The following is a 23,088-nucleotide window of genomic DNA, read 5'->3' as shown; positions in this document are numbered from 1 at the left end:
GCACTGTGTCTAATGACTCATCTTTCTCTAACAGTTGGAAAGTACTTTAGGTTTTCAAAATTTTTCAAGTCAGTAAATATTGAAGGGTACTCCAGCATCTTTCAAAGAAAGAGCCAGCAGGATCTGAGCTGAAGTCCATCTTCACCATCTGCTGGAGTCCCAAGGAAACCCAATTTTCCAACAACATGCATTTTCTTCCTTTCTCATCTGGGTTGTTCATGAGGCCAGTTGTGTGAGACAGTGAAAAAAGTTTAAAGAATGCAGAAGTTAGTCCCTCTATAGAAGACCATCAGCTGTATCTTATTGACTGTTTCAAAGAGATTTTTAAAATTATATTCAGTTCTTCTGCAAAATGTTACTGTCACATTGATAACAAGTCTTTATCACTTGTGGTGGACTTCCGAAATATCAACTCAGCTGATTCTACCCAAAACTCTGCAAGATCACCATGATTAATTTCATGTTACAGATGTACAAGAATTGGTTGGATAACGAAATCTATGTGGTTGCCACCACTTCCTGGAGGAGGTGAGCTTTAAGTCCTAAAGGCCACCCTGGCCTTCCCAGAATGGAGAAGGCTCAGAGGAGTGGCTAAGTGGAGCTGTGATTCTGAAGATCTCAGTGACTTCTTTCAGAATAATGCCTCAAACATAGTTCCTACATTTCCAAAACCTCAGGGATCTAAACTAGAAACCTGGGAACCACCTTACTTCCTTTTTCTGTGTCTGCAATTCTATCTCATCTAATTTGTGCTCAGGTCTTACATATTTCTGCTTCCCTCCAGTTTGAAGCCTTCTAGTGGATTACAGGCACATACCTATAATCCCACGTCTGCAAGGCTGAGGCAGGAGTACTGGGAATTCAAGCCTGGCATGGGCAACTTAGAGACCTAGTGACATCCTATATCAAAATACTTAAAATTAAAAAAAAAAAAAAAAGAAATGGCTGGAAGTACAGCACAGTGTGAAGCACTGGGTTCAATCCATAGTGCTGGGGGCAAGAGGTTTCTAGTGCGTTCCCTTTGCTTATAGAGAGCCAAGCCTACATTCCCAGGTAGGGCTCACATGATATAACCTTTTCATGATATAGCCTTTGCTTTTGTCTGGTTGTGCTCTTGCCTAATTTGCCTGGCCATGGGTTGCAGTCTGCTATAGGGCTGTCAGGGTATCAGGCATCAGAGCAAGACACGTGAGAAAGACAGCACAGCCCTGATGACATTGTCTTTTACAGTCTAGTGCTGTAACTGTGCTCTGTTCTCTGATGGAAAATCCAGAGTGTTGTGGGAGTGTCCAGAGGGTCTGGGATGTGTGGAGACTTCCCTAATGAAGGGGTAAAGAGGACTCGGGAGAGCACCTGAGTGGAGCAGATATCCTGTGCAGTGGCCCTGTGGCCAGCAGGTGAAGATGGGCTGTCAGATTGGTAGAGAGGAAGTATGGATTGGGAAGTGGTTGGAGAGATGAGCAGAACTCTGACATATGAGGCATACAAGGGCAAGATTTTGATTTTCTTCCAAAGAATAGTGGAAGGGAACAAACTATTCTAAGCAGAGACAACATGACCAGACTTATGTTTATAAACACTTGCTCTGGCTATTCTGTAGTGTATTTCTGAGTGAGCATGGATGATCTGTCTTGGCCTTACTGTGTGCCTAGTGTGCCTCCTCTGTATCTGGGATTCCTGTATCCTTTTAAATAGACTCTTTTTAGAACAAACAAAACTTTCAGGCAGCCAGAGTGGCAGAGTGTCCTTGGGGTGGTCTGTTGGTGTGGAGATTTTCTTCATTTTCCCAAATACTTAATTTCAGTCATTAACAAAATCAAAATAGTGTTATTAATTTTATTTGTCTATGAAATGGTGCATATTCATTTTAGGAACTCAGAAGAGAAAATCTTATCACACTGAGATGAGCTCTGTTAATGTCCTATCCTGTGTTCGCATGATATTCTAATGAAACACTATTGAAATGGGATTATACCCATCATTATTTTACTTTCTTTTAAAAGACTTAATTGACAGGCTTCCAGGAAGATGGTGGAGTGGTGAACAGCAGAGAAACAACCTCTCCAAGATTTGGTGTCTAGACAAATATAGCAATATGAAAAAGAGGAGGAGAAAAGTGGGTCCCCAGGATCCAGCAAGGATCTAAAGTGAGAATTAGAGCCCACTAGGAAAGCAAAGCAAGAGACCTCAGTGCAGAAGAAAGAAGAAGCCAGTGGTGACTTCTTCCTCAGCCCTGGTCCCTGCATGGGAGGGATGGCTTGAACCTGCGGCTGCATAGTGACTTTGGTGGTCCTAGAGGCCTCCATGCAGAAATGCATGAGTGGAATGGAGCAGTGGACACAGAAGACTGTAGGGCTGGTTATTTGGGTCTGGACACCCCTCAGGAGAGGGTGATTGGCTGGGAGCAATCTTGGAGAGGGGCCAACTGAGCTCAGAATTTAAAGCAGCTGCAGGCTGCCTCTCTGTATGGCACCCAGTGTCATGGTGCAGCAGACGACATCTCTGAGAAGTGGTCTTAAGGGTTCTCGATACATGTAATAAAGGTACCTCTCCTAAGCAATTTACAGGCATCAACCAAAGAATTAAATGAAAGAAAAAGAAAGTGGGAAGATACAGAAGCAAGATGTAACTTCAGGCTTACAGTTTGACAAAATGAGGGAGCAGTGATGTGGAACAATGTGAAAGCCACCCACTTTTACTCTGTACCAGCAGAAGCAACAAGGCAGGATGAATAAGGCACTAGACATGATCAAATCAGAAATTTTTCAGATAACTACTAAGATGGTAATCACAATGAATGACATGGTTAGTGACTCTATAGCAGATACAGATAAAAAACAAAGGAGTTTAACAAAATGATGAACACCATTAATGCCCGACATAGGAAAGAGATAGAATCCAAGAAACAGATTCAAGAGATGAAATATGTATCCAGGAGAATAAAAATTCCATTGAAGCTATACACATAAGAATGAGCCAATGTGGTGACAAAATATCAGACCCAGAAAACAGTATTGTTATTAGTGATCAGGAAAAGAAAGACTTTTTTTGTTTTGTTTTGTTTTTGTGGTACCGGGGATTGAACTCAGGACCCTGCGTTTGCCAGGCAAGCACTTATTCTACTGAGCTATCTCCCTGGCCCAGAAGGACTTCTTAGAAACACAAAGGACCACAAAAAAATCAATGCAACAGCTGCTAGATGATTCAATGAGCTTGATTAGAGTCAGTGAAAGGCAGGATGATGCAAACCACATACAAAATCTTTATAGAAGTCATGACTTGGAACTTCCCAAGCATGAAAAAATAATTTGATATATAAATAAGTGATGCATATAGAATTCTAATTAGTTATGGCAGAAAAACTCTGTACCAAGGAATATAATAGTCAAGATTCTAAAAATTAAGTGCAAGAACAGAATATAAAAAGCTATTAGAGAGGGAGAGAAAAAATAATCAAATCACCTTAAAGGAAAGTCTTTCAGAATCATAGAAGATGAAACCTTTCAAGTCAAGCAGAGCTTGGAGTGAAGTATTTCAACCCCTAAAAGGAAACAACCTACAACCCAGATTGATATATCCCACAAAACTATTTTTCAGAATTGGTGGTGAAATAAGATATTTCTATGACAAAGGACACGTGAGGAAATTGAAGACCACCAAACCAACACAAAATGTTCTGAAAGACCTTTTAAAAGAGATAATGAGGACTACCACTCCATAAACACTAACAGAATGAATCTACTAGGCAAGGCAAGGAACTAAACAGAGCAAACAAAGGGAACCAACAATAGGAAAATGCCATGACAAGGATAAGCTGATGTGTGTCAGTTATAACCATCAATGTAAATGGTCTCAATTCATCAATCAGAAGAAACAGGATGGTAGAAAGGATCAAGAAGTAAGATCCAACATATGTTGCACAAACAACCTTTAATTATCGAGAAATTCAGAAACTGAAAGTCAAAGGATAGAAAATAATACTGTATGCAACAGAAACACAGAAAAAAGCAGGAGTAGCTATTCTGTTTTTAGACAAAGTGGATTTCAAGACAAGATTAAGAGAGACAAAGAAGGTCACTACATCTTTATAAATGATGTAGTCCAAGAGGAAGAGGTAACAGCCATAAATATATATGTATCAAGTGCCAGTGCACCCAACTATATAAAACAAATATTAACAGGAATGAAATATCAAATAAGTACTAATACAGTTGTAATGGGGGACCTTAATATCCAACTGTCAAAAATAAATCAAACAGCAAAAAAATCAATAAAGAAATATCATTGAACCAAACCTGTGCACAAATTTAGTACATGTCTACAGAGTGTTTACCGTACAACATCAGAATACATTATTTTTCTCAGCTGTACATTGGACATTCCCCATAGTAGACCACATATGATCTCATAAAACATGCCTAATTAAATGCAAAGGAACTAAAATTATCCCATGTGTATTATCAGACCATAGTGCAATGAAACTGGAAGTTAAAAAGACACGAGGCCAGGGAGATAGCTCAGTGGAATAAGTGCTTGGCTGGCAAGCACAAGGACCTGAGTTCAATCCCTGGTACTGAAAAAAAAGTGACAAGAAACTATGAGAACTTTATGAACACATGAAAAATAAATGACACCCTTCTGAACAACCAATGGATCACAGATGAAATTAAGAAAGAAATAGACAGTTTCTGAAATTAAATGATAATGCCAGTACAACATACCAGGACTTATGGGATGTAATATAAATTGTTCTATGGGGAAAACTTATAGTGGTGAATTATCCATCAGGAAAACAGTGAATTCCAATAAATGTACTAACATTGGATCTCAAACATTTAGAAAAAGAAGACCAAGTTAAGTACAAAGCTATTAAAAGGAAGGAAATTATAAAGATCAGAGCAGGAGTTAATACAGTTAAGACTCAGAAAACAAAGAATCAATGAATAGAATAGTTGATTTTTTGAATGATTAAATAATACTGACAAATCCTTAGCCAACCTTATAAAAAAAAAGAAGACATGACTCAAATCCATGCAATTAGGTTTAAGTGGGGGAAATCACAGTAGATACTGCAGAAATCTTGAAGATCATCAATCCCTATTTTGAGGACCTGTATTCTATATGTGATAGAAAACAGAAGAAATGGACAGATTCATAGATACTTCTCAGTTACCCAAACTGAATCAAGAAGAAATAAAAGTTCTAAGTAAACCAACATCAGTCAATAAAATTGAAGATGTAATTGAAAACTTACTAGCAAAGAAAAGCCCAGCTCCTGATAGATTCACTACTGAATTCTACAGGAAATTTAGGGACTTTATGTTGCTACTTCTTAAACTTTTCAATGAAATTGAAAAAGAAGCAGCGTTCCCAAATTCATTCTAGGAAACAAGCATTCCCCTAATTCTAAAATCAGAGAAGGATCCAACCAAAAAGAAAAATACAACACAGTATCCCTTGTGAAAACTATATGCAAAAAAAAAATCAATAAGAGGCTGAGAGCTTTCACTCTAGAATCACTAACATCAGAAACAGGACAAGGATGTCCATCATCACCACTTTTACTTAATATAGTTTTGGCAACATTGCTCAGAGCAAGTAGACAAGAGGAAGAAATAAAAGGAATAAGGATAAAAAAGGGAAGATGTTGAAATTATCATTATTTGCAGATGACATAATACCCTACAAGGAAGAATCCAAAAACTCCTCCAAAAGACTTTGAGATTTAATAACCAAATTTAGTATCATAGCTCGATATGAAGTAAACATTCAAAATTCAATAGCATTCCTGTACACAAATAATAAACTTACTGAGAGAGAAACTACGGAATCCACACTTTTCACGATAGTATCCAGGAAAAAAATTAAAAAACTAAAATACCTAGGAACCAACTTAATGAACTTAATGGATAAACAAAAAGACTATTAAATTGAAAACTACAGTACTCTGAAGAGAGAGAGAGATTAACGAGCATATCAGAAAATGGAAAGATATACTTTGCTCCTGGGTAGGAAGAACCAATGTAGTGAGAATGACCATATCAAAATTGTTACACATATATATTTTAATTTATATAAAATTAAAAGAGAGTAAAAAATAAAAATCATTTAAAATGATACAGAGTTTCAAAACAAGATGATAAGAAATCAAAAATGGTTGTTACATTGCATATTGTTCTCTTCAAAGTAGTTGTTCACATTTCCGGATGTAAGCATGCAAATTTGGTCAAAAATTGAAAAGTAGGCATTAACTGTTCCTTTCAATAAACCAATAGAAATTAATGATACAATTATCTTAGCTGCCTTGTATATATATATTTATTTTTCCCTTCCTTCCTTCATTCTCTTCTCCTTTCCTTCATCCCAGTTGTTCTTTCCTTTTGAGAAGTTTCTTTCCCTTTCACAATATATATATACTGTATATATAGATTTTGTTTAATCTTTCACTGTCTTCCACTTAGGGAGACAATGCAGTGTTCACACACGTGGGTCTGATTTATTTCATTTATGAGTATGGTCTCTAGTTGCATTTACTTACCTATAAAAGCTTGAAGTTTATTTTTCTTTATAGCTGTGTAATACCCCATTCTATAAAAGTACCACATCTTTTTTATCCATTCCTCAGTTGACGGGCATTTGGGTTGTTTCCAAGATTTAGCTATGACAAATTGCGCTGCTGTATGCATTGTTATATGGATTTAATGCAATCTCAATCAGAATATTAACAGGATGTCTCATAAAATTAGAGAAAAGCATTCTAAAACTTACTTGGAAACTAAAGAAACCTAGAATAGCAAAAGAGATCTTGAATAAAGACCAGTCAGGGACATCACAATCCCTGACTTGAAATTACACTATATAGCTACTGTGATTAAAAAAAAAAAAAAAAGGAACACATGAGAAGATGCAGAAACTGCTGCAAACACACTCAGCCATCTTCTCTGATGAAAGAGCCAGATCCTTCACTGGATAAGTCTCTTCAACCAGTGGTGCTGGAAAAACTGGCTTTCTGCATGCCGAAGATTAAAACTAGACCCATTATCTTTCACTGTGCACTAATCTAAAATCAAAATGGATCAAAGATCTAAATATTAAAAGAGACACACTTACTCTGCTAGAAGAGAATAAGTAAGTGCTAACTTCGGGGGCACAAATACTAAAACAGGAACATACAGGGAAGATTAGCCTGGCCTTTGTGCAAGGATGACATGAAAATAGGTAAAATTCTTGAAGACAGTTTCAGACAAAGACTTTATGTACAAACCTTACAGCACAGGAAATATCATAAAGAATCAAGAACAGGAGTGTCATAAAAAGCTTTTTTTTTTCTGTACATTAGGGAAGGGTCTACAGGGTATTCAGGGTCTCACTACTAGATTGGACTCATAATCCGCCTGTTTACAGCCTCCCAAGAGCTGGGATTACAGGTGCATGCCACCACATCCAGTCTCAATTGCATCTCAGCATGTCCTGGGGGTGGAGCCAGCATGGCAGGCCCGGGAGTCAACTCCCCAGCCCCTACACCTGCTTGCAGGTGCTTTAATCTGCTGAGCTATTTGGCTGGCCCTTGAAAAGCTTTTGCCCATGAAAAGAAACCACCAACAGAGTGAAGAGATAACCCACAATATGGGGAAAATTTTGCTGGCTGTTTTTAGACAAAGGACTAATAATTTTGAAATATATAAAGAACTAAAAAAATCGTATTCCCCCATATTTAAAGGCCCACTACAATGGAGTATTACTCTGCCACAAAGAAGGAAGAGCTTCATACAGTTCTAGTGAAGTGGATGCAACTTGAGGGTATACTCTTAAGTGAAATAAATCTTAAACACATTTAAATATACCACACTGTTTCTGTGGTGTGACAGAATGAAAGTGTAAATAAGGATAAAAATGTATAATAGATACTGGAAAATGAGAAGAAAATGTTCAAATGAGAAAAGGAACAGGGAGGGGGAAGAGAAATGGAGGGACAGAGCAAGAAAATAAATAGAAGAAAAAAGGGACAGAAAGCTTATGTAAATAAGGAGGGGGAGAGGGGCTGAAGTGAGGGGAAGGGAAGAAAGAATCAAATTGTATCATTTACACATATAAATTTCCTATGAGGAATATTATTATGTATATCTAAAATGTGCCAATAAAATTAAAAAAGAGGAAAAGACAGTTTTACGTGTGGTCTTTTTTTCCCTGTCTCTCTGTGTTTCTTTGGGTCTGCCTCTGTGCCTATTCTCTCTGTCTCTCTCTCTTTCTGTGTGTCTCTCTGTCTCTCTTGTCTCTGTCTCTTGATGTCTCTGTCTCTATCTGTGTGTGTGTGTGTGTGTGTGTGTGTGTGTGTGTGTGTGTGGTGTCTAGGTCCTCTTATATTTTCATCAGTTCCTCTGATCTGGAATGGTCATAACCATGTGAAACTTACCTCAGTCACACTAGCTACTGCTTGGGCAATGGCATCTCACCAATTATAATCCACACTCTTTGTATACAAACATAGACATAGACACCACGTGTTATTTCTGCACTCCTGGGCATTTGTTATTTGAAGGATACTCTTCTAGTACTTTGTAAATACTTTTTCACTTAACTCTTCTTTTTCTGATAAGGAAGCTCAGACATCTATCCAGTGAGGTGGGTATTTTAATTCAGGGCATCTGAGGTTGAATTCTGTGTAAGCCTGGCTGTGCCCTTCAGAAGAGCTCTGTGGAATGTGCCTTCAGTAAAAAACCCAAATGAGAGGGATGCTAACCTTGTGGGAGGAAGGAAAGTGGACATGAAATGCCTAGGGCCAGAATGCTTCTTACAGTTTACTTCAGGTGGAAGCTCCTTCGGTCTCCCATCCCGTCCTCATTCTCATACAAGCATTTGTCGAGTGCCCACCCACCGCCCTGAAAATATGCGGAGACCCTGGAGAATTTCCTCATCCTTGGACGTGTGTGGACCTGCAGGGGCTGGCAATGAAAGACAGTGTGCCTGGGCTGAGCTATTTCAGGGATACATGAAGAATGAGGGTACCCCAAGGATAGGATACTCTCTGTGCCTCCAGGAGTCAGCAAAAGCTTGCACTCAACCTTTGTGACTCTTATTTTGCTTTTTCCTTCCTTCTCCCCTTCTTTTGTCTCTCTCATTTCTTTTCTGCCTTTCTCTCAGCTTTATTAAAGTACGATTTACATACCATAAAGCTCACCTATTTTAAGGATTATAATTCAGTGATTGTTAGTAAATTTATACTTCTATGATCATCATCATGAATGTGTACTTCGTGCTATTTTGCTGTGAATAGCATCCCATTCTATAGATATATACACTTGTTTATCTTTGCACCAATTGTGGGACCCTAAATATTTCCAGTTTTTGGCTATGAAGAATTAACATTTTAGGGCTGGTGAGATAGCTCAGGGATTAAGTGCCTGCTTTGTCAAGCGCAGGTACCAAGGTTCGATTCCCTGTCCCGCATGCCCCACCAGCCCCGCCCCTGGGGGTGTGCTTAGCAGGCGACAGAGTCTGGGCGTGGTGGCACATGCCTATAATCCCAAATTTGGGGAGGCTGAAAACAGGAGAATCACCATGAGTCTGATTTGCGTAGTGAGACCCTGTATCAAATACACAAATGAAAAGAAAAAAAGAATTAACATTTTTATAGAGGAGTTTGTGTGGACATATGAGTTCTGTCTTTTGAGTAGATCTCTGAGAGTGGGGCTGTTGGGTTGTACCACAAATTAATATATAACACTTAAAAAAGGCTTTAAATTTCTAAAATTGATATTAATCTATGTTTGTAGTACATGACAATTGTGTTCACTGTTGGGAGCTTACACATGTACATAACACATTTCATTCTTTTGTTTTTATCTTCTCCTTTCACAGATGAATGAATAAAGGCAATGGGGTGTTTATATGCAATAAAGTATTATTCTGCCATAAAGGATGATTAGCTTGAGTCACTGGTAGGAAACTTGATACAACTCAAGACTGTAATATTAAGTGAAATAAATTAGACACACAGGCTTAAATATTACCTTGTTTCTTTTATGTGAAAATATAGTAAAGAGCAAAATGGAAGATATATAATAAGAATCAGGAAGCTCTTTCCCAAATAGGAAAGGATTGATCTATAACGTTTAAGGAACTGTTTTCCAAAGTGGTTGTACCATTTTACAATTTGAGCGGCACTGTAGGTCCTTGAACTGAATTTTAGAGTGTAGAAATCAACTAGGTCTTGAGAACTTTGGAGGCTAGTATGGCTTTGTAAGAACCAAACGGAGCCCCATACTGTAGAGATTCTGATTCCATAGCTGTCGGGTACAGTGAGGCCACACACTTTTTCAGAAAGCCCTGCGAGTTATTTTGATATGCAGCCTTTTTAAAGGAATCACTGAGCTGGTTGAGACTGGAAACAGGGTGACGGAAGACATGTTGGGAACGTTTGGTACAAAGAGACCCCTTCCATAGGAACAGCATGCTGGCGTGATAAGGGCTAGAACCAGGGGTGGTGAAAGAGAAGTGGAGGCAGGGCAGGGTGCCGAGACAGTTACGAGACTTTGCATTGGTCCCGCTGAGATTTCCTAAGAGATCAACGAATTCACTGAGCTAACCATCTAGTTTTCTATGAAAATTTCTTAGGGGACCTAACATTTTTTGAGTAGAAGGTACTAGGTTAAGAGCTTTATGTGTAATTTCGAATAAGCCTTTCGGCTCATTCTTTCTGTAGATGAGGAAGCTGAGGCTTAGGAGATTAATAGGGCTAGGACTTGACACCAATTCTGTCTGGCTCCTTTCACCCGAGCAGTTTGCCCTGCAGAGGGTAGAGTACTGCACTGGTGGTGTGAAAAGAGGGTCTTGGGATTTCATATTCATGTAGGTGGACTTGTCATGCATTCTAATATTACAATGGATTCTCTGGCTGACTCGCTAGTCTTTGCTATTTGCCCTTCTTTCCAGTAGGTTAGAGGCATATTAAATTTGTCCCGTGGAAATGACAATATCTAAAGTGTGCTATATTTATCTTGGCTTCCATAAAATTCCTCTGCTTGCTTCTTCCTCCTGGTCCTGCTGATCAAGGTTATATTTACTGGCTGTGCTGATACTGGACGCTACACCCTTGTTGGCTGTCAGTCTGAGCTCTACAGACGCAGAAGATGAAAGGTTTCTGTGAATCAGACGCTGGAGTTCTGTGGTAGGGCTGTTTTCAGAGTTGCATGCGTGATGAGGGGAAACTTGTAGTAATTACTGAACAGATGTCCTTAATGAGGTCTCTGCTGGATTTCCAGCTGGCATTAAGAGCTCTGTGTTGGGATGGGAATGTCGAAGTCACTGGATCATTATGTGACATCACATCCTCCCCTTGTTGTCATAGCAGCTATAATCATCCCACTGAACGTGTCCCTTGGGGTGATGGCAAGCCGTATCTTTTTCCATTAATGGAATCACGGTGCTTCCTTCCATGCTAAAGAGGTGAACAAGCACGTGGCAATGCTCTTTGAAAGATGAAAGTGCCTAATGATTTCAGAATATTCATACTGCTGTCACTCTTAGTTTATCAAGTTGTACATGATAATTGTGGAAAAATTATAAAATTTATAAGATGAAAGTTGATAATAAAAACACAAAATTCTATCTGTAATGTCAATACAGAGAGTTGCTTTTAACATTTTGGTGACATCAAGAAAGTAGAAGAACTTAAACATCTAACAATGGAGAAGCAGCTAAGTAAGTCATGATACCTGAACAACTCTTGATGAAAAAGAATATTAATATGAAAATGTGTTAATTACACACTGTTAGGTGGGCAAATTTAAATAATATAATAATGATCTTCCTTTGAATAAATAATAAGGTATTGTTTCAGAAAGATTTGTCAAAATGATTTCATCAAAATGTTTAGAAAAATCTATATTGAAGAAGATATGAAAGTATGCATCAACATTTTCTTCTAGCACTTTATAGTTTCATTTTTATATTTAAATATTTAATTTAGCTGAAGTATATCCTGTGATAGAGATGTAATTTTGTTTTACCTCTAAATTTATTTATTCTTTTCTGATTTAAAACATTAAGCTAATAATAAATAATAGACCACACATATATATACACACACACACTGAATCTCTTCTTTAAATTTATTCTTTTTTTGGTCAGCCTTTTCATATGCTAGTGTGATGTTCCTAGGTCATTGTAATGTGTGGTATATTTTAACTTCAGTGTAACAAGATTGTATTCACTCATTCTTTTCCCCAAAATGTTGTTGGCTATTTTTTCTCATTTTCTTTTTGTTGGATTTCAAATTTGCTGTTTATTTTAAAATCCTTAGGTTTCTAAAATAAAGTTGTAGTTAAGAATATGAGTTAGTACCTTTCTAGTGAGTCTGATTCTAAATCAGTTTTTATAAATATTCTATGGGCATTGAAAAATGGAGTATATGTGCTGTTTTCATATATATCATTGATATATTTCTTAATTTAATTCTATTATAAATAAGTAATCAGAATAATTATGTAGATTAATAATTGTATCAATACAGTTGTTTAGATCCTTCTGTTTCTTTCATTCATAGTAAAGAGACTATTCATTAAAGATTTCTGCTGTATGTTTTCCTTGTAAAAATTTCCTTTTATTTTTATTTTATCTATTTTATCTTTATATATATTCTGCTACACCATAATTTATTTCATAGAATTTATGAGAATTACATATTCATTATTAATCTTATTCTTTTACATTATAAAATGATTCTTTGAGTGGTATTACTAAATAGTATTTACTGTTTTTACAGATTTTTCATGTCTTGTATGTGTGAATATATTAGAGTCTCATTACTAAAAGCTCCATTTAGCTGGGTGCAGTGCTACATGCCTATAATCCCAGCGCTCTGGGAGGCAAAGGCAGGAACATCACAACTTCAAGTCCCACTTGGACAATGCAGTGACTTAGCAAGACCTTGTCTCAAAGTTAAAAAATAAATAAAAAGAGGGCTGATACACAGCGTATTAACTATTGTTGTTCTGTTAGTGTTATGGACTTTTGTGGTTTTTTTTTTCTCCATAAAATTAAAGAAAATGCTTAAAACAAAACAAAGGCTGGAGAGGTAGCTCTGTGCAAAGATCCTGCATCTCTAGTAACTAGCTACTTACCACTCAGCCAGCCAGCCAGCCAACCAACAAACCCAGCCAGGCCAAAGGATTAAAATCTTCCTACGTCTACAGTATTTTTGGCATTGGTAAACATCCTTTGTTTATTGTATTTGGTTTGTGAAAATACACACACACACATATACACACACACACGTGTTCACAACTTGCCATGCAATAATTATCTTGTAGATGTTTTTGTGCAATCAGCATTTTTTTCCCACTTAAAAATAAACGAAGCTCACCTTTCCATTGCAAAATCCATGAAGTTAAGTAACCGTTTAAAGGGAACTTCCTGATTGGTAGTGTTTCCCTCCACCCCATCAGACCAAGAAATTGGGCTTCCCAATTTTAAATCTTTTTAATGTTTTACCTTGATTTAGGTAAAGTATTTTAGTTTTTGACACAATTTTGTAGTTTTAAAGTTTTAATGATGAGAAACTGACATAACTTCATTGTGTAAGTTTATATTGTTCTTCTTTCTGACATATCACTGTTTTGTACCAAAAAAGAAGCTACATTTCTCTTTTTTTTTGGTTTTGGTTATATGGACTACTTTGCTCTATCTTGTGTCTTTATTGTTTTTTTTTTAAATAAAAAATTGTATTTACTTAGAAGCATTCAGAATGTCAACAAAACAGTTGCAACCTTTTTTTTTTTTCAACTACAGAGTGGCATTCAGTTAACAGAACAATTATTTCATATAAGTTGCATCAGAGACAACTGAAGATGAAAAACTACCATCCCCATAGGCATATATTCTATTGATAATGAATGACATTTCATTTTTTCAAAACATTTTAAAATCCACTTTTCCCTGTTGTCAGAATTGGGTGTATTAGGCAAGAGCAGGGACCGGGGTTCAATCTCTGGTACTGCATGCTACATCAACCCTGCCCCTGGATGCACTGAGCCCGCAATGGATATCTAGGCGTGGTGGCACATGCCTGTAATCCCAGCACTGGGGAGGCTGAAAATAGGAGGATCACTATGAGTTCAAGCTGCATAGTGCAACCCTGTACCAAACACATTAAAAAAAATTGAGCGCAAAATGATACCTTTGATGATGAGATGTTTTAACACAATTTTGGTTATCTTGCCCATATCTAAGGCTATGTTAATATATTTGATTTTGTTTTTTCTATTTGATACGTTTTTATATCTTAATTTTTTTTATATCTTAGTTTTTTTTTTATCTTGCCCATATCTAGGGCTATGTTAATATATTTGATTTTGTTTTTTTCTATTTGGTAAGTTTTTATATCTTAGTTTTTTTTTATGTATTTGGTATAGGGTCTCATTATGCAGCTCCGACTTGTAGTGAGCCTCCTGTTTTCAGCCTTCCCAGAAATGGGATTATAGGTATGCGCCACCATGCCCAGTCTCAGTGGCCAGCTCAGTGTGCCTGGAGGCAGGGCTGGCACAGCATGTGGCACCAGTGATTGAACCCTGGTCCCTGTGCTTGCCTAAGAAGGTGCTTAGTCTACTGACCTATCTCACCTGACTTCTTGAATCCAGTTTTATATCCAGCTTTTGGCCAATTATTTATCTTTAAAATCTAGTTTCATTTTCGCATCATTTGTTTTAGTGGTGTTTCTAGAATGCTTCTCTTGTTTTAGTCTTCTGAGTGTTGGACTACTCGAAGGTTCTTTCTTGAAGCTGCTATGTATCTGAAGAGCTCATGCATCTACAAATCCCTATCTAACATGCCAAATGAATCGGGGGCCTAGAATTGCTAGGTCAGGGCTGGGGAGATGGATTGGTGGTCTAAGCACCTGCCTGACAAGGTGCCCAGTACCGCATGCCATGCCAGTCCCAGAACCCTTGATGTGCCATTCTGGCCACTGAAACTAGGCATGGTGTGTACACCTGTAACTCCAGCACTGGGGAGACTGAGACAGGAGGATCACTATGAGTCCGAGCCATGAGGCAAGACCCTGTACCAAATAAATAAGTAAAAGGTTTTTTTTTTTCTTTTGGTTAAAAAAAGACAATTGCTAGGTCATAACATTTCTACCGAGTTGCATGAGTAGTAAGTGATAAGTATCTTCTTGAGTTTGTCTAGCTTTGCTGAAATCCTGATCTTGGCTAACTCTCATTCTTTTCTGGAAACAAAGTTTATCTTTCTGGATGCTTATAAGATTTGCATTTTAGTTTAATTTTATTTTAAATTCATCCTTGTGGTGAAAAAGTTTTGCAATCATGTGTTTAGAAGGAGGTCTCTTTTAATGGAATTTTGTAGGAAACCCATTTCTATAAAAAGCCATTTTATGTGCTTATGCAGTTTTTCTTCAGGTAGGAGCAGTTTTTTTTTTTCTATTATATCTTTATTACTTTTTCTTGTTTATTCTGAGTTCTCTGTCCTGAATATCCAGTATCTTTAGGTTGACTTTTGGTTTTCTGTGTTTCACAGTTGGAATCATTAAATTTTCACGTCAATTCTGTCTGCATTCTAGCAGCACTTAGGTAGTCTCTTTTTCATATAGCTAAATGGATATTCTGTGGCATCAATTTGGTTCTAAAACTGTTCTTACAGTGTGATTACTTCTGCAATTGCATTTTTCCCAGCATTTGTGATTAAATCCAGGAGCTTTGTTTGCACTGAGTTATATCACCAGCCACTTTATGTATGTATGTATGTATGTATGTATGTATGTATGTATGCATGCATGCATGCATTTAGTACAAGGTCTACAGGGTCTTACTACACAGATTGAACTTGTAGTGATTCTCCTGTTTTCAGCCTCCCAAGTGCTAGGATTACAGGCGTGCACCACCACGCCCAGTCTTAATCACCCTCTCTGCTCATACCCCTGAGCAGGCACTTTAGTCCACTGAGCTAGCTGGCCAGCCCCAGCCATTTTTATTTTTGATTTCGCGATAGAGTTTTACTAAGTCACCTCAGCTGGGCTCGAACTTATGATTCTCCTGCCTTAGCCTCCCAGATCACTGGGATTACAGGTGTGTGCTGCTATGTGCACCTTTGTGATTGCACTTTTGTTTTCTTGGATTCTTTCTTTCTCTCTATATTTAGTTTCTATGCAGCTTCCTGCATTTTCATTTCTATTTGCTTATGTTTCTATAGTTCTGTCATATAGTCCAATGACCTTGTCACTCTTTGGGCACATTGGCATGTGTGTCTCCCAGTTCAGCTTCTTATTTCCTAAGGCCAGCATGTCATGCTCTACTAGAATGGTACCTTCTTTTTCTTTGAACCTCCTGTGTCTCTGGCACTCTGAGCATGGAGCCATGGTTCCCATGATGATTACAACTTTTTAAGATACTTCTCCTATTAGTACTATATTTATTCTCATAGAAAAGCATGACAACTTACTTAAAATCACAGAGCTTGAGCTAAATGGCAGGACACACTTATAATCTCACTGTGAGGGATACTGAGGCAAGAGGATTGCCACAAATTTGGGACCAGCTGAGTAACCCAAATTTGGGCTACATGCTGAGTTCAAGACCAGACTGGACTGCATAGTGAGGCCAAGTCTCAACCTCCTCCCTCCATTCAACTTATAAATGACAGAGCCAGTGTGGAGCTGAAACCTCTAACACTTACATAGGACACTTTCTTAAAATAACAACCTCTCTTGAAACTACCAGCTTTTCTCCTAGATCACTAGATTTGAATCACTTACCCTCTGAGCTCTAGGTTTTAATGCCTGTTTGCTCTTGTGTTGAAATACCTCCTAACCTGAGAGCTAAGACACACGTGAGGGAAAATTTTAAGTAAACCCTAATATAGAGATCTTAATATAGAAATCTTAATACAAAGACTCAGCCTCTTAAGCTGAGCTATTCTGCTTCTAGTATTTCTCTTTGATGCTACACTCTTCCCTAAAACATGTCGGAGCTCCCTGCTGTGTTACTGTGTACATTTCTATTCTATTTTGTGCCCATGATTCCTGGCTCATAATTCCCTGCCCAGGCACCCCAGAGAAACAGATTGTTCTGCTTCATGATGTGTCACAGTTGCCCTGACCTTCCTGTGGCTTTATATCTTGGAGCTGGCCATGAAGAAATTCTCTGAGGTGCCCTGTGTAGTAGTAGTTTATAAGACCCTTGGAAGGAGTCTTGCCCCTTACCGAGGGGAAGGGAATAATACAGAGGCCAAGAAGAATCAGAACAGATAGGTTTTGCTGACCCTCTGTTAGCATGAACTACGCAGTGAAGTGGACGGGGTTGAGAATCTGTAGAACACACATGGATTCCTGGAGAGCCTTTCCTCCCTGCATCTCTTCATCCCTTTTCCTTTGAACAAACCAGTAAACATAGGTGTTCTGTTGAGCTCTGTGAGCCATTCAAGCAAGTTAATTGAAGTGAGAAGAGGGGTTGTAGGAGTCCTGATTTATATCTGGCCAATCAGAAGCACAGGTTAAAAACATTTGGAGCTTTGAGGTTGGCATCAGAAGTAGGAGGCATTCTTGGAAACTGCATTTAACCTGTGGGATCTGCCAGAGCTGAAATGGATTAGAGGATGTCCGGCTGCAGAATTGCTTGCTTGCTGGGGGTGGGGAGAAGTCCTCACATCTGTGGGGACTCTGTGGACTTTTGCAGTGTGACAGCAGAGGAAAAGTGTTGGGCTTTCCTGACAACACTGGCCTCTCACTTTTTGTTCAGCAAGCTGTATGGAGGAGGCACCAAGTGTGGGCTGTGGGGAGAGTGTGCAGGTGATGTGCCTGCACTTGTTGGCAGAGCCTGCGTGGTGCACAGGGCTATCTTCCTTAAGTGAAGGAGGGCCTGGGCACCCTGCAAGAAGTCTTTATTCTGGGAGGTTTCTCTGTTTGGTTTTTCTTTTTAGAAACACACGCCAATGTGTTCAGTTCTTGTCAGATGAAATCTATGAGCTTTCTTGTTTTGCTTACAGTAGAAAGGGCACTTGGATGAAGAAGGAGTGGCTTTGCTTAATACTGCAGCATGAGCAGCAGAAGCATCCTTACACTTAGGATGAAGAGTTCTGGGTTTCAGTCCTAGATGTGCATCTCCAACTGTGATGTGGAGCAATAATCTCCACAGTGTAGATCTAAATCCTTCATGTGTAAAAAGAGGGCATTTAATTTGATTAGTGCCTTTTAATGGGTTTTGTAGAATCCTAGGGCCTTGCAGAAGGGCTTTAGGAGTTTGGTAAACATTTTATTAAAAAATCAGGTGTCAAGTATATTTTCAGTTATTGAAATACCATTATAGGGGCACGTACCTATAATCCCAGCACTTGGGAGGCTGAGGCAGGAGGATCATTGCAAGTTCAAGACCAGCCTGGGCTACAAAGTGAGCTCAAGGCTGTCCTGAACTGAATAGTGAGACACAGTCTCAAAAAGACAACACACACACACACACACACACACACACATACACACACAATGTGTGTACTTGTTTTATTGGCTATGCTGTTCCAATCTAATAAGTGCATCAGAAATTATAACCATGTTAATTTATGTTGCAAGATGAGTGATTTTTCTAATAGATCCTTAAATAAAATCTTAGTTCATTTGAAAAATATCCTGAGGTTTCAGGCTGAGTAGCAAAGTTTCTCTCTACTTATAAGTTCCTGCCATTTATATCAGGTTTTTTCCATATGCAATCAGCACATGACAGAGAAACAGCAGATTCTGAACCTGATCTGGAATATCACCTTTACACTTGGCTTGAAGTCTTCAAGTTCCATAATATAGTATCTAAAATGTCTCATTTTATTATGAATATAAATCTTCACTTTAACAATAAACTATGCTAATGTATTCATATTAAGGTTCTGTGCAAACTTTCACTTGCATAAAATATTCTACCATTGAAATGTTTGAGAGATTGTGCTCTATGTTTCTAAGACTCCTACTTTTAAAAGTCTCTGGAGATTTCACTGTATGCTTCTAGAGATTTAACCACTGCGCTTCTGTGTATACATATTGTCAAGGAAGTCTCTGTCCCTCTTCTGTAGTGAAAACGGGGTGCACATCTTGCTTTGAGATCTCTAGAAATGAGGAATCAGCAAGAGTAGGGTGGGGTGTTAGGAATCAGGTGTTCACCTTTGGGACACTGTTACATTTGATTTCTCTGAACTAGGTTGATGCCACAAGTATGGTGTCAACACGGCTGATTTTGTTGATGGACCAATTGGCTTCAGGCTGACAGTAACCCCAGTTACAGTAACTCCCTTCCCCTCCTGCAGGGAATAGATTCTAAGGTGCCCTTTGGGTGCCTGAAGTGGCATTCTAAACCCCATCTGGACTATGCTTTTTCTTGTATATATATACATATATGCCTATGATAAATCATAATTTATACATCCTACACTGTCTGAGGTCACCAATGATAGAGCAGTCATAGCAATATATTATGAATAAGATTGCCAGCATCACTACTCTTGTGCTTTGAAGCCATGATTAAGCAAAAACAGGGTTCCATGCACACAAGCAGCAGTCTGCCTGGTCATGCGGATGGTCGCCTGGTGACTAGCAGTAGGGCAGTGTCACATCCTGGGCAGGAGGAGTGGGACAGAGTGAGATTTCAGCATGCTACTCAGAATTGTGTTCAGTTTAAAACTTTTGAAGTGTTTATTTCTGGAATTCTCCATTTAATATTTTTTACCTATAGGTGACTGTGGGTGAGGACCTTGCAGAGAAAGGGGGGACTTTACATGGCTGTGGTGCTGCCACAGCTGAGCCCAATTCCGATGTCACCCTCTGGCTTTCACAGATCTCTCTCTCTCTCTCTGACGAGCTCAACTCCTGCTGACTGAGTCTTGGAGTGACCGCCACCTAACTAACTGAAATCTCTTTGCGGTTCTCACTGAGATTCCCGAAGTCCACAGATGAGGAGGTAGTTATGGGATAACCTTTGGGGTAGTCCTGCCATACTTTTGCTCCAAAAGTATTTTAAGCACAGGAAATTATTGTTTATGTTTATACATTTGCTCAAATCGCAGGAACAAAAAGTTTGTCAGTTTTTATAAACAGCTTTGCTTTTCCCTAAGATGCTTTGCAAAATACTGGCTGCTTCTCCTGGGTCCATGGAACTGAGGTTGCATACTCTCTGCACCCGACTGGGGTGCTCACTGTCCTGAATCTGTCATTACTGTGACTGCAACTACCGTCCTTTTTGCAAATAATAATATTTGAGTGCTGTGCTGGCAGTTGCTTCCTGGACGCATGCAAGCTGAAATAGATTTCTCTGCAATCAGATGCTAGGGAACTTTTTAAATGACCTGAAGCACTCACCTCCATTTCCATTTCAAGGTCAGTATTGCAGGGGCTACCGGCGAGTGTCCTTCATTTAGTGTTCATTTCTTTTGCAAGTGTTTCCCTATTTGCCATTATTGGAAGGCTGAGAGGAATGGAGTAACATGTGAAAAGGTCCCTTCCTATTTTATCTGTCAGTCAGTTCTTGTGGCACTGTCAGTTCCTTGTATTTTCACAAGTACTGTACATGTATTTAGTTTCAGCTAACCGGTAGTGAAACCTCACTTTCCAGTCATTGTTGTCATACTACATATGAGACACATGGGTTCAAGTCAGCTTATACTGTTGAATATCTAGGTGGTTTCCTATATTTTAAGTATAAACAACACAGTGATGAATGTTTAGCAGGCATCCTCAAAGCGGTCTCTGTGTACTGCTGCTCCCTAACTAGTGTGGTGACACGAATTCAGCACTTTTGAGGACTTGTGATTTATAGTTCTTTGCCTCTTGGGTCTCATGAGGAAGATTAATGAGATTAATATCAGAGTTTTCTCCAAGTCAGAATAACTGATAATTTATCTCTAACTAACAAGTTATTGGGTGTGATAGCTAGTCTTGTGGTCTCTCTTGCCCACTCTCCAGCCAGCATTTAGGAATTCTTTTATCTACATGTATTTGAGGAGGGGAGAAGGAACAAGAAAAAAATATGGAGGTCTACTTTATTGCTAATAATTATGGAAAAGCTGTGTATTATTTGGACTGTTATCCAGCATTTTAACTGCATTTACTAAATGAGATTTTTTTTTATTATTCCTGGTGAAAGTCTGGAACTCAAATCATTGATTTTAAAAACCTAATGAATTTTACCATAGGCAGTTTTTCCTCATTTTCGCTTTGAGCATCTCTGTTGGAGATCAAGCTCATTCTTGTCTATTTTACATTATCTCATCAACAAATGTTTATTGTGCTCCAGCTGCCTTGAATCTAGAAACAAAGTAAGGTAGAAATAAATGTAGAATTCTTAAGGCTTTTATTCAGTAAAATTTCTTATGTCCTCTTTGTACTGTTTCTTACATATTTTTTTCAACTCTCTTACCATTCCAGAAGGTTACCATAGATCTAATCTTCTAGGTCACTTGGAGACGGTAGTGATTTGCCATCATTGAAGGGTGATAGATAGAGCCAGTATCTACTCCCTTGTGTAACCCCAGACCCGCCTCCGCAGTTGCCAAGGCAAGGCATCCTCCCCAACCTTTTAATAAATGGGGCTGTGAAGTATTCAGAAACTTCCAGGTTGAACTGAACATACATACTGATATTAAGGCTTGCCCTCAGTACCTCAGGGCTGGTTCAATGCATGGACCTCCACAGCACTGATTCTGGGTTTTGCATGACCCACAGGATTGCGTCGTAGCTTCTCAGAGGGCCTGCTGCCCTCTCTGAACCCCTGGCCCCTGAACCTCGGAGCACTTGGTGCTTTGTCTTGGTAGCACCGCCAGCCTGACTTTTCCTTTATTAAAAGTCACCTTTAGTACACTCAGCCTCACTAAGCCTTTCAAGTCTATTTTCATTTCTGTCTGAAACTGGGGAGAAAGATCTCTAATGCCTAGCTGTACTGTGATATTCTATTTTTCTTTTTTTGATACTGGGGCTCAAACTTGGGACATTCTGCTTGCTAGGCAGGCACTTATGCTGCTGAACTATCTCCCCAGGCCCTGTGGTGATTAAAAATAATTTGCATGTGAAGTTCCCAGGAGCTGGTAAGTTGCTGTTTATGGGAGAGGTATGCATGACTCCTGCTGAGTGGATACAAGAGGAAGCCACTCAGAGAAAAAAAGGGATTCGTAGGGTTTCCTCCCATTGTGACATTACATCCCTTCGGAGGTATTACGGTGGCGTTTGAGAAGATTCCACTTCGGGTGGCTCAGGGGCCACTTGCTGGGATGCTGGAGGGTATGTGTGTGTGTGTGCGTGTGCGCGTGCGTGCGTGCTCATACACACACCATGTGCTAGATTGGTTTCCCTCTGGTCTTGGTGGAAAGGCTCATTCATTTCCATCTTCTTCCAGAAGCCTCCCCGCTTGCTGGATGAAACCCCTCCCCTCTTCTGCCTGACTCCTCTTTCTCTACTCATGAAGGGGTGCCTGAGCTTGGGCCTCAGTCTGCTCTTCTTTTTACTCCACTTGCTTTCATTCTACTCCTGACCTTGACCTTATGATGGCCTTGTGTGGTGGCCTAGTACGCACCCATCTCAGGGATCTTCTCTTCCTCTGACCTTCAGGAGGGGTCAGACTCTTCATCATGCTTCCCGGCTTTCCCAACCACAGCCTGCTCCAGTCCTAGGCTGTTCTCAGTAGTCTCACCAGTGTGAGGTCACATCCGGGCCTCTGAATGCAGAGGTTCACATGGTTACTGGAGCTTCGCGCTAGCCGCTCCTTCCCATGTTCATTCTCCTGACCAATCCTTCTCCTGTTCAAGTCTCCTCAGACTTGGAACCTCTGAGAGGCTGTCCTGGCTATTCTTCCTGAAGAGATTCTTCCTCACCCTGAGCCTCTTAAAAAGACAGCAGAGACTTTTAATTCCTTCATAGCATATCAGAGTTATTTTTATTTACCATACTTAAATGCTTACTTTTCTTCCTTGCCCTTCAGTTATGAAGTTCAAGTTTCAAAAGGATAGAGAAAACAGTGCCTGATTTGTGGTATGTTCTCAGACTCTCTTCTTTGAATTGATTAATTTGTCTCTCAAGTCTCTTTTGTGCTTCTGCTGATGGGATAATTTGCTCAC

The 23,088-nt window shown here is 39.1% G+C and overlaps 1 protein-coding gene and 1 non-coding gene across 2 annotated transcripts in view; both read left to right on the top strand.

Moving 5' to 3' along the window:
- The window catches only part of LOC105741518 (cytochrome c oxidase subunit 6C-like), an 80,349-nt gene that overhangs the window by 11,506 nt on the left and 45,755 nt on the right, over positions 1 to 23,088 (top strand). The window lies entirely within an intron of this gene.
- On the top strand, positions 7,133 to 7,239 carry LOC111815397. Its single transcript, XR_002820091.1, has one exon. It is a non-coding gene; the product is annotated as a U6 spliceosomal RNA (small nuclear RNA).

This window comes from Octodon degus, unplaced genomic scaffold, assembly GCF_000260255.1.
Source record: "Octodon degus isolate 3935 unplaced genomic scaffold, OctDeg1.0 scaffold00015, whole genome shotgun sequence".
Classification (NCBI taxonomy): domain Eukaryota; kingdom Metazoa; phylum Chordata; class Mammalia; order Rodentia; family Octodontidae; genus Octodon; species Octodon degus.
This window is presented reverse-complemented; position numbering and strand designations above follow the sequence as displayed.